Here is a 13,421-nt window from a genome sequence, read left to right as displayed (position 1 = left end):
ACATTCATATTTAAAAATACTACCACAAAACCAGAAATACAGTTCACTTTAACATTGTTTAGCCAATTGCTTCTAAATTTCTTAATTCCTTGTAATAACCCAGCTCTTTATTAGGGATAAGATTCTTTTTCTTAAGGTTACCTACTTCATATATTTGCTTCATAAAATGATAAACTGTTTCCAATATTTTCTATAGCCTACTGAAATTCTAAAGAAAAATTACTCCTTATAACATTTTCTGCAAATGCATTCAGCTCCATATAAATTAAACTCGTGCTCTGACATCAACAAAATAAAACAGAAGTAACTTTTCTTCAGAAATTCATCAAGAATAGGAAATATCAGATCTTTTGGAAACAATTACAATCACATGGCACAGATACTCTTAGATAATAGACAATAGACAATAGGTGCAAAAGTAGACCATTCGGCCCTTCGAGCCTGCACCGCCATTTTGAGATCATGGCTGATCTACTACTAACAATACCCGGTTCCTGCCTTGTCCCCATATCCCTTGATTCCCCTATCCATAAGATACTTATCTAGCTCCTTCTTGAAAGCATCCAGAGAATTGGCCTCCACTACCTTTCGAGGCAGTGCATTCCAGACCCCCACAACTCTCTGGGAGAAGAAGTTTTTCCTTAACTCTGTCCTAAATGACCTACCCCTTATTCTCAAACCATGCCTTCTGGTACTGGACTCTCCCAGCATCTGGAACATATTTCCTGCCTCTATCTTGTCCAATCCCTTAATAATCTTATATGTTTCAATCAGATCTCCTCTCAATCTCTTTAATTCCAGCGTGTACAAGCCCAGTCTCTCTAACCTCTCTGTGTAAGACAGCCCAGAAATCCCAGGAATTAACCTCATGAATCTACGCTGCACTTCCTCTACAGCCAGGATGTCCTTCCTTAACCCTGGAGACCAAAACTGTACACAATACTCCAGGTGTGGTCTCACCAGGGCTCTGTACAAATGCAAGTGGAGTTCCTTGCTCTTATACTCAAATCCCTTTGTAATAAAGGCCAACATTCCATTAGCCTTCTTCACTGCCTGCTGCACTTGCTCATTCATCTTCAGTGACTGATGAACAAGGACTCCTAGATCTCTTTGTATTTCTCCTTTACCTAACTCTACCCCGTTCAGATAATAATCTGCCTTCCTGTTCTTACTCCCAAAGTGGATAACCTCACACTTATTCACATTAAACATCATCTGCCAAGTATCTGCCCGCTCACCCAGCCTATCCAAGTCACCCTGAATGCTCCTAACATCCTCATCACATGTCACACTGCCACCCAGCTTAATATCATCAGCAAATTTGCTGATGTTATTTTCAATGCTTTCATCCAAATCATTGACGTAAATTGTAAACAGCTGTGGTCCCAATACCGAGCCCTGTGGCACCCCAATAGTCACCCCACAACATCTCCCTCTCGAGAATAACCTGCACCCAATCTGAGATGTTTCGGATGCCAGCACCAGGGAAGCAACATACCATCCGATACTCCTGATCTTCCCCACAAAATCTCCTTTCCGCCCCCCTGACTATAGAATCCCCTATCAATACCGCTCTCTTCTCTTCCCTCCTCCCCTTCCTAGTCGAGGGTCCAACCTCAGTGCCAGAGACACGACCACTGCAGCTTGTTCCTGGTAGGTCATCCCCACCAACAGTATCCAAAACAGTATACTTATTTTTGATGGGAACGGTCATCAAATGTATCCCAAAATAAAGAGCTGGATGATTATGATGAGAAAAGCTTAGAAATAAACTGGAGGAAAAGAACAAACCCAGAAGTTCAAAGGTAATGAAACAAAACAATATTAACATAATAGCTATACTTTGCATAGGAGTGTTTAATTTGTAAATCACTGGATATTTTTTAAATCTATAAAAGTTGTGGGTAGAATGAAAATCCCATTAATAAGTCTTACATTTCATTTCAAGGCAAAGTTTGCTGTCAAGATCATTAAAAAAACGGTCACTCTTTACTACATGTTTAAAAATGCTTGGTAACTGGTTGAGGTGTTAAATTGGATTAGAATTGTCATTGCAGGAGAAGGCACAACATGGTATGAAATGATTGCCACTCTGACTGGAGGCCAGTGGCCTGTGGTGTGCTGCAAGGATCATTGTGGATCCATTGTTGTTTGTTATCTACATCAATGATCTGAAAGATAACTGGATCAACAAATTTGCGCATGACAGCAAGATTGGCAGTGCAGTGGACAGCGAGGACCACTATCAATACTTGCACCAAGATTTGGACCATATAGAAAAATGGAGATTGCAATTTAATGCAAAAAAGTGAGATGTTCCAACTTCGGAGGACAAACCAGGGTAAGTATGGAGCATTAGGGCACCATCGAGTGTGGTAGAACTGAGGGATAAGGTATTACAAATCCATAATTCCTTTAAAGATATATCACAGGTTCATAGAGTCATAAAGAAAGCTTTTGTCACATTAGCCTTCTGTAATCAAAGTATTGTGTACAGGAGTTGGGATGTTATGTCAAAATGGTACAAGACGTTGGTGAGGGCTAACTTGCAGTTTTGTGTGCAGTTGTACTTACCTACCTACTAGAAAGAGATCAATAAGATTGAAAGAGCGCAGAAAAATTTACAAGGATGTTTGCAGGAATTGAGGAACTGAGTTATAGCGAAAGGTAGAATAAGATAGGATTTTATTTTCATCAGCACAGAATAGCGGAGCTTTAATAGAAATATACACATTTGGGTGGTGGTATGGTGATACGTTCCTACCAAAGGAGGTGGAAGGTACTCCTCACCTCAGATAGCCTGAAAGGTGTACACCTGCCTAGACTCCTGATCAGGGTCACATGAAACCAGGGGAGCAGATGGTGGATGGTTGTATGTGCAACTGATGCATATCATAAGTCCAGGCTATGCGACCACTGATGCAAGCCAAACAATCTCTGAAAGTGTTGACAGTGGCTGGAGTCACTGATCATGTAAAGACACTTCCCTTAAGGCAACAGTAAACCACTTCTGTCAAAAATATTTGCCAAAAGCAATCATGGCTGTGGATAAGATGATGACGATACATGGGGTGAGCTGGATTTTTTCCACTGAGGTTCGGTGAGACTAGAAATAGAGGTTACGAGTTAAGAATGAAGGATGAAATATTGAAGAGGAACATAAATAGGCCATTAAGAGTGTGGAACGAGCTCCCAGTGGAAGTCATTTATGTGGGCTCAGTTCCAAAATTTAAGATATATTTGGATAGGTACATGGATGGGAGGAGTATGGAGGGCTATGGTCTGGGTCCAGGTCGATGAGACTAGCAAGATAAATAGTTCAGCACAGAGTAGATCAGCTGAAATGCCTGTTTCTGTGTTGTAATATTCTATGACTCTATCACTCTGTAACAACTGGAAAATAGCTGAAATTAAGCTTCAAAATTTGGTCAAGGATGCAATACCTTGTTCTATGTAGTAAAATCAATTGCTCAGAAGTGATTCAGTTTGTTAATCTGGCTCTCCCCACAATAAGAGAGAACACTATAATAATTGAAGCTGTAGCTCCTTCAGTTCCAGGTGTAAGATTACATTAACTACAATAATAATCCTCATAAATTTGTAAATTTAGGTACATTTGTGCACACATAGGTGACACCAAGGCTTTGCTCCCAGATGGATTCAATGCCTTTTCTGCTTGGTTTGACCATCAGAAAATGGAGTTGCCTTCATGAACTCTCGAAGCCCATAGTGATCCAGTAATTTCACTCTGAGGCTGACATGAAAACAGCTTTTAGGAGGGTGAACCCACAGAAAGCATCTGGATTACAAAGGGTACCAGACCAAGAATGAAAAAACAAGTGTTGATTAACTGGTTGGAGTATTCACCAATATCGTTACACTCACTTCAGCAGTGTAAGGTATTCATCTGCTTCAAGTCGGGTAACTATGAAGAATGTGGTAGCATACTCAATAACTATCATCCTAATATAACTGTCACTATCATCCACTGAGGTGAAGAGATTTGAAAGATTGATAATGCAATATGTTAATTCCTGCCTGAGAACTGACTTGGATTCATTCCAATTTGTGTACTGTCATAACAGATCAACAGCAGATACCACTCTCTTTGCTCTTCACTCAATACTGGAATGTCTGGATGGCAAGGATTCATACATTAGGATGCTCTTCATTGACTACAGATTGGCATTCAATACTATCTACTCTTAAAATTAATCACTGAGTTTCAATACCTACTTTTGCAATTAGATACTCGATTTCCTCACTTGCAGATGCCAGTCAGTTTAGATTGGCAACTACATCTCCTCCACAATCACTATCAGCACAGAAGCAGCACAAAGCTGTGTACTTATCCACCTCCTCTACCCATGTTATACTTATGACTGTGCAGGTAAGCTATGGGGATAAGCACAGCTCCAATGCCATATACGCTTGCTGATTCTAACCAGTGCTGTTGGCCATCTCAAAAGTGGTAACAAATTAGCATATTGGAGGAAGATTGAACATAATTGAGTAATGATACAGCAACTTCTTACAAAACGTCAAGAGGAGGTAACCGGAGATCCTGATCAGAGGTGAAGAGGCGCAGCTACTTTAAATTCATTTGTGCTATCAGTTCAGCGGGTCTGTCCTGGGTTCAGTATGTAAGTGCTATTATGTAGAAAGTACAGCAGTGCCTCTATTTCTTAGAAGATTGAAAAGATTCAGCATGTTATCTGAAACTTTGACAAACTTCTATAAGCTGAATGGTGGGAAGTATATTGACTGGTTGCTTCACAGCCTGGTATGGAAACACCAGTGACCTTGTTTGGAAAAGCCTACAAGACAAGATGGCCCTGTCCATCATGAGTAAAGCCCTCACAGAATAGAATTGGCATCCATTAGTCTCGTGAGACCATGGACTTGTGCCATGGAAGGGCAGGTTTGTATGGGAGACCGGCAGTTGCCCAAGCTGCAAACTTTTGCCTCTCCATGCCACTGATATTGTCCAATGGAAGGGCACTAGGATCCAACCAGCTTGGCACCAGTGTCATCGCAGAGCAATGTGTTGTTAAGTGCCTTGCTCAAGGACTCAAACACACTGCCTCAGCTGAGACTCAAACCAGTGACCTTCAGATTACTAGTCTGATGCCTTGTCCACTAGGCCATGCGCCAACACGCCCTCACAACCACTGAGCATATCTACAAATGTACATGGAGTTCTGTTATAGGAAAGCACCATCTATTATCAAAGACCTGCACCATCCAGTCCATGTTTTCTTTTCAATGCAGCAATGAGGAAGGTACAGGAGCCTCAGGACTCATACCACCAGGTTCAGGAAAAGTTATTACCCCTCAACTATCAGGCTGTTGAAGCAAAGGGATAACCTCAGTCAACTTCACTCACATTCCTGAATTGTGCCCACAACCTGAGGACTCACTTTCAAGAACTCCATCTCATATTTTCAATATTTATTGCTTATTTATTTAATATCATTATGATTTCTTTCTCTTCCTTTTTGTATTTGCACACTTTATTATTTTTTTGCACATCAGTTGTTTGCCCGTCCTGTTTGGGTGTGGTCTTTCATTGATTTTATTGTGTTTCTTGTATTTACTGTGACTACCGCCCAAGTAAATGTATCTTGGAGTTGCATATGGTGAGATATGTACAGCACCATTAAATTTACTTTGAACCTTGAATGAGAAAGTAGCATGCAGGCAGGACTTTGCCTGAAACCAATCACAGCATGACAACTTACCTCTTCTCATTTTCATGGAGAAATGCAAGGAGATAATAATAATAGCAATGCCAACAGCTGGAAGGATGAATGCAAGTGTTGACTGTGAACCTGCACAGAAAAACAAAAGAACATTTGGAATGAAAGCTGATCTGCCTCCATATCCGTTGATTTGCCTGGATGTTAAAAGACCATTGATTTCAACCTTGATATGCCCAATATCTGAATATAGGCGCCTCACCAAGTGGATAATTGCAAATAACCATAAAACATCTAACTCAAATTATTAATTTTTCCAGAATCATCACCGTATTCATCATTTCTAGATGAATGAATTCTTATCCTGAGTTGCTAACTGGCTATGAATTAAGATTTATTGGTTTCCTCGTTTCATTGGCCTCCAACCAGATGTCACTAATTTCCCATTTGAAACTGGAAACAGATTGTACTTTGTGAAGTTATAATAACTTCTGGCAACAAAGATACAAATACATTTTGATATGTTGAAAATATACATATTATAAGAATTAAATATACAAGTTATCACACAATATGAGATAATGCAATATCAAAGCAGGCCTTAGACATCCAGAGAATGAAACACAATGTCAATGGAAAAAAGAAATCACATTCTACCATATAAAACTATAAATCTCCTGACAAAACATTCTCTGGTAAATATTGATGTCTAAATTTATAAAGAAAACTAATTATGTAAAGTTGGTGTTCTTAAGACGAACCCCTGCTCTCCTTTAACAGAGCCATGAAAATCTCAAGAGTATTGGTTATACTTTATCCTTCCATAAAAGCTCACTTACCTTCATTAGAGCATCGTATTAGTCTGCACAACCCAATTCACAAATATTCCAGGTATTAATCGTTTAACTGCTCAGCATCAAGAGCAGTTGAAACTATGAAATCATATTCTTTATTGCAAACGTGTGGGTTAATATTAAGTTATTCATGGCAGTAAAGTGGTTCTTCAGATCATCATATCCACGCCAAAGTTTTTGCCCATTACATCTATATCCTTCCACACCATATTTATTTAAGCACTTCCCAAATGCCTTTCAAATGTAGTAATTGTATCACACAGTATGGTAGAACACAATTACAGCAACACATTCCAGTGTTTTGGGTACAAATAACTTTGATGTATATTAATAGCCTAAATGAGGATAGACAACAGACATGTCATGCATCCAAGTTATGTTTGCAAAGACCACTAAAGACTGAAAACGTTGAAATCTGATCAACAATAAGCAAGATAGTGCGTTAGTATATTCATACATCGAATAATGCCATGGGTAGAAATATGGCAGATGGTGTGCAACAGAATATTAAAAGCAAGTAGGGTTAGTACAAATAGTATTTAAAATATGGAGCAGGATTAGAAAGTTACAGGAATGTCTGAAGAGTCAGAAGAAATTGAGGAGTTTGTAATGATCTGGGTTTTATTTACAGGGCAATATAACAAAATATTTGTGCACAATGCCAGCTACATGTGGATTATGATCTGCTCTGAACACAAAATCTAAAGAAGATGTGAATGTATTGCGGGGTGCTGAAACATTTTTGAAAATGACCCCTAGAATGAACGACATCAATTCTTTTCAGGTTTGTGTTGTTTTTATTTAATTTTCATTCTGCAATAGAAAATGATGCCCAAAATCATAAAGGTTTTCACAAAATAACCTAGGAAAAAATAGTTTCTGTTGCAGAAAGATCTATAGAATGAGACTGCAGGTGTAAAAAGAATGAAAGATAACATGAAAGGTATTAAAGTCACTGCAAAATATCAGCTACAGAATAGATAAGAATTAGGTAACTGCTGTTCCAGTAATAGTTGGCAAAAAGGAAATAGAACAAATGCATAAAATAGAAACAGTTTTACCATTGTCAAAAAAGACTAATAGTGAGGTTAATCTCAAGGAGCCCACACAGAAATAATATGGCCAATGGCTATTTCTGGAAAAAGAATTCTTATTTATTCCACTTCAGTCTAATGAAAATACTCAAGAGGTAAAGAGGTGAACGATATTACTTACACTCAGATATTTCTCCATACACCACAAGGGATTTGTAAAACACCACGAGATGTATGAGCAGAATTGGGCTAAATTGGATCATGGCTGATCCAATTTTCCTCCCAGTCCCAGTCACCTCACTTTTTCCCATACCTCTTCATGCCTTAATGAATCAAGAATATTTCTACCTTCACCTTAAACATAAGTAAAGATGGTTTCCACAGCTGCCTGTAGCAAAGTTGTCCATAGATTAACCACTCTCTGGCTAAACAAAATCCTCCTCATCTTCATTCTAAGAGGATGGCCCTCTAGTCTGCGGCCATGTCCACTATTCTTAGACTATCCTGCCATAGGAAACATCCTCTCAACATATATTCCATCAAGTCCTTTCACCATTCAGAAAGTTTCAATTCAGTCACCCTTCATTCTTCTGAATTCCAATGAATACAAACCCTGAGCCATTAAGCACTCTTTATACGACAAGCTACTCAATCCCGGAATCATATTTGCGAACCTTCTGCAAACTTTCTCCAGTGTCAGCACATCTGTTCTAAGATCAGGGGCCCAAAACTGCTCATAGTACTCAAAATGAGGCCTCAGTGCTTTACAAAGTCTCAACATTTCATCCAAGCTTTTATATTCTAGTCCTCTTGAAATGAATGCCTTTCTCGCCATAGATTCAACCTGCAAATAACCTATAGGGAGTCTTGCACAAGGACTACCAAGTCTCTTTGCACCTCACATTTTTGTATTTTCTCTCCATTTACAAAACAGTTTACCCTTATACATTGAGCCTTTGAGAGACTGCACTTAGAATATCGTATTTAGCAGATCCTGTCTCCTTAACTACCTGTGATGAAGCGATTTCATTAACAGTTACTCAACTGATTCTTAAAATTTGTCATATGAAGAGAGATTAAACTGTCTGGGCCTACATTGGAATTCAGAACAATAACAAATTATCACCTTGAAACATATTATACAAGATTCCATTGGACGTGGAAGAGTGGGTGCAGAGATGTTGTTTCCCCTGAATGGGATGTTTAATCTAATCACATCTCGGAGTAGCGCAAGAAGAATATGATTTTCCAAAGGAGAAGTGAGACTTCGGTATTCTCCAACTTCGAATGTCTGGTTGCACGGAACAATCAAGACTGATTCCAATGGATTTGGTTATAAAAGGGAAAAAAGGTTTGTTGGGAAAGGAGGATGTGGAAAATGAGCTCCAAAGATCAAATTAAATACAGGAGCGGTCTGTAAGTGGTCAAACTTTAACAGTTGGACGAAATTACTCCAAACCTAGGAAATATACCAACTTTTGTCATTCGCAGTATCGGTTCTATTCCCGGTATAGATTCCACTCCCGGTTTTGGTCCTGCTGCCGGTGTCGGTTCTATCATGGAGTTGGACTGTCAAATCGATGCGGCAAATGTCCGTTCCCGTTTTCTGGGAGATGGATAATTCATAAACCCCGCTGTCGCTGATCTGCAAATCTCTCAGCAGCAAGGATGCATTCTCCAGAGAAAAAGCTGCCCGGTGTTTATACTGGTCGGGAGTGGTGTTTATCTGTTTACATCCAGTAAAACTGCTGTGGGTTCTGTTGGACAGGCAACGATAATCCACAATTTCCTTCCCTGCTCTGCTCCATTTGATCCGCAGATACCCTTGAATGTCTGAAACTTTATGACAGGCGGGGAAATGTACGGTCTGGCCAACGGTCCCATTCAATCGTTCCTGATGCACTTTCGGTGTTGCAGCGACTATAGGAAATAGTAACTGTTTTAATATAAATGGACAATACCTAAATATTAAAAAATGTTTAATTCCTAGCATAACTAATTGCTACAAAGATTCACTGTGTTTCATATGTTTCATCACCACGTGACGTTCTGAAATCCGATGGGTTTAACGCTGGAACTTTCCTCTCGCCATACCTGAGACATTCTTCGACATCGGTAATATTTATTACTAACGATGGACTGGAATCAGTGGATAGACCGACTCATGTGGCACCTTACTGAAAACAAAATTGTTTACAGTATGCACCAACTGATGAAAACAAAGCCGGTGTTGTGAGATTGTCTAAATTTATAAGGTACGCCGTAGAACCGGCTTCAGATCTGTCCTTCAATTGTTCCAGCCAGTTTTCATTCAGTAACTTGTGATTCTGGTCGGAATGTGGAAAATACACAGACCGAGGTTAATGGGTTCATCCAGCAGGTGCCAGTCCTTTGAAAAAACCTTTCTGCTTCGGAGCACTGCCCTCTACACCCCGGCCACGCTCACCCGCTTCAGTTCCCCGCTGTTTTATCGTATGTTACCTTACCAAAGCTGTTTTGTTTATTAAATTTACCGTTCCACTCAGTACATCACTTCCACCGCGTTTTATACCATATAACCCCTTTGATCACATCCAAATTCCAAAGAAATATTAAAATATATAATTTCTTATACTGGATTAATAATTTCTTATAATTTCTTACATTAATCGTGGAACTTCTTACCGTTAACAACAAAGAGAAAACTGAAAAGAATAGCAATGAAAAATCCAGAATTCTCACTAAAATGCATTTTGCTGCAGGTTGTGTCTGTTCAGATAAGTTGAATTTATGGTAGTAATGTCAGGCCGCTTTCCGTCCTGAGATATCGATTCTGATTCTCGTCAATTGCGGGTGGGAAAGACTGGTAAATCTCTGGCCCCAACAAACCACCATCAGGGCGCAGATTCACGAATGGGTATTAATTTAACTTATGATCAGCGTTTTGACACCAGGGTGATGTCTACTTCCTGGAACACTCGCTATAGCTTCAGTGCAACCTTGGCGAGATACCGGTGAGGTCTGTTGCAGTCGCTCTTACATTTCGTAAGTTTTCAGAGTTATCAGAAAAAAAAACAACAAATAAAGCTTCTCATTAATGCAACTAACGTTTGCTTCTGGATGGCCGAAACATCGTCGATAGAAGATTATTCGTGTGTTATCGCCGCTGCAGTGCGCAGAACTTGGTAAGACAGAGAGGTAGGTGTCTTTTGAGATTCAGGCTGTGAATTTGAAGACAATTTCAGGGCAGTTTGGCAAGGACAAACAGCTGCTATTAGGAGCGAGTGGCCGTATGAGCTTTCACCATTGATCACACCAGGACTGGTCGAAGCCATTTTCACACTACAATCGATATTGCAATCAAGATTAAAGAACCTGACACTCAGCATTTTCAAACAGAAAACTATCGATCTGGAAACACTAAACTCAAGAGATTCTGTAATTGTTGGAAATCCAAAGTAACACACACAAAATGCCGGAGGAACTCAGCAGCATCAATAGAAGAAATAAAGCGTCTCCGCCTGAACCGTCTTAATTCCTTTCCACAGATGCCGCCTGACCCGGTCAGTCACTCCAGCATTTTGTGTGAGTTTCTGAAACTGTAGCCCTTTCCCTTAAAGTAGAAAAACGAAACAATTCAATGTCGCCGATTCAAACACTATTGCACTAAGTAAAAATTCACCTTTCTGTTTTAAATATATGTGGACTCGGAACAGATCAATCTCTTGAGGCAATTGTATGATTGTGTACGAAAAATGATCTTACAGTTATCTACATGGGATTGCAGGCTTTGGTTTGCAAAGCTTCCGGTTCAGCTGCTGCTAACAATCGGCACATGGACTCTAATGTCAACGATAACAATCAGGGACTCAAGGTGAAAAAGTCAGTCTGGATCTTGGGATCCAAAATAGCTAAGAAGCCCCATAGCCACCATTTCTTTATCTCTCAAATAAAATATCCCTGTTAATTTTAAATACAAATAATGACCTAGACTTTGACTAATCTCTGGAGTAGAGAATTCCTGAGATTCATCTCTCCTTTTATTACGACACAATATGTAAATGCAAGGTGAAATTGGCATCGTGTGAAGCTGCAACTTTGGATTCAAGAGCAAGTTTACACAGAGACTCTGAAAGGTTAAGCAAAACTAGGATTTTTTTTAAAGGAGAAGGAGACAAAAAAAAGCACAGTAGAACTTACAAGGTCTTGGGTAACTCGGAACAACTCAGCCAGAATATCACTAGGAAAGGATCAGCGCTCGAACCTAGCACCGAATAGTTAGCACTGTGTAGTACACGAAGCAATCTTTCGTAAGGCGATTAAACCCAAGAGTCTTAAGAATGTTGCAAATAACTATTCTAATTAAAAAAGTCAATCGTATGCCTGCAAAATCTCCAAGAGAATTGGAAGTATCCAAGCATAATTGCAACTTAAATGTAAACTAGACAGGACTTAACTACAACGCATAAAACCCCGAAGCGCAAGAACATGTCTTAATTATAATTAATAAAACGCAGAGAATACAATAAGGACAACGGCAAAAAAAAAACTCAGAGCCCTTAGCCCGCAGGCTGTGACAGATTCCCTACAATTACGGCCGGCATCTGACGGCCCAGAACTATCTCGCTGTAAGCAATGGAATTCAGAAATAATGTCAGAATCTAAAATATCCCGGGAAGGAACCCAGCACCGTCCCTCCGGACCATATGCCTCCCAGTCTGCCAAGTATTGTAGTTATTCCCTTAACTTGTCCGTGAATTAAGCTGTCTAGGACTGTGTAGACACTTTCGCCGTCTATGACACTTGGTAGAGCGGGTTTGGGAATCCGGGCCAAGGAGCAAGAAAGTAAAGGTTTCAATTTGGAAACATGAAAAGCTGGATGAATTCTCATAGAAAGGGGAAGTTGTAACGTAAACGTTACGGGTTAATTTTACTAACGACTTAAACTGAATCCATAAAGCCTGTGCAAATTTTCGCTATTCTAGTTTGAGTGAGAGATATTTAGTTGAAAGCCTATCCCGCTGACCAATATAGAAAGAAAGACGCAGGCGCCTCTTTCTTTGCGCCTTGGTCTGTTGCCGGGCAGAAAGCTTCTAGAGTTCCTTTGGCCTCGAGCCGCTTTGTTTGCATCTCTGAACAAACTGTTTTGCTGAGGGAACCCCAATCTCTGCCTTCTAAAGAGGGAAGAGAGAGGGCTGATACCCAAATTGACATCCGAAAGGGTTCATACCCAATGAAGAATGTTGAAACGCATTTTAGGCGAACACTGCTCAGATTAAATGGTCACTCCAGGAGGAAGGGTTGCTGGACAATAGGCAGCGAAGGGTTCGCTCCTGGTCCTGGTTCATCCTCCCAGTCTATCCATTAGTCTGAGGATGGAACGCAAAGATAGGACTAGAGGTAACCCCCAATCAACTTGAAAAATGTTTGCCAAAATTTGGTGAATTCGGGTCCTCTGTCCGAAGCAATGTCAGTAGGAAAACCACGAATACGGAAACCTAGTGAATGAGAAGTTCTGCGGTCTTCCGTGCTGATGGCACAATAGTTCAAGAAACGAATCGGCAAGAAATGAAGAATCTGTCTATCACAACTAAAATACTGGGAAAGTAACATGATGGGGGTCAGCCAGATTTTAAAATCCAGAAAATAGATAAGACCAGGGGCGTGAAGAAATGTGTAGAGTTTTAAGAGGGCCTTGGGGTGGGGAATTGGGATCTTTGTTACAAACACAAATGTCATACGCCTTCATGAACAAGTTAATGTTGTTATATATACCAGACCACCGGTATCCTCTTGGAATGAACTCCAGAACCCGTGCGATACCCCGGTGACGTGTGATCTTAGAAGTCTGATCC

General features: G+C 40.0%; 1 long non-coding RNA gene across 1 annotated transcript in view; it reads right to left on the bottom strand.

The window, feature by feature from the left end:
* LOC132393799 (uncharacterized) overlaps window positions 1–5,824 on the bottom strand; it is a 42,612-nt gene extending 36,788 nt beyond the window's left edge. Inside the window, exon 1 of the long non-coding RNA XR_009512083.1 lies at window positions 5,742–5,824. This is a non-coding gene — a long non-coding RNA (uncharacterized LOC132393799). The remainder of the gene's footprint in view (window positions 1–5,741) is intronic.
* Window positions 5,825–13,421: the final 7,597 nt, after the last annotated feature.

The sequence above is a fragment of the Hypanus sabinus genome, chromosome 5, assembly GCF_030144855.1.
Source record: "Hypanus sabinus isolate sHypSab1 chromosome 5, sHypSab1.hap1, whole genome shotgun sequence".
NCBI lineage: Eukaryota > Metazoa > Chordata > Chondrichthyes > Myliobatiformes > Dasyatidae > Hypanus > Hypanus sabinus.
The sequence above is the reverse complement of the archived record's forward strand: the minus strand, read 5'-3'. Positions and strand labels throughout refer to the sequence as shown.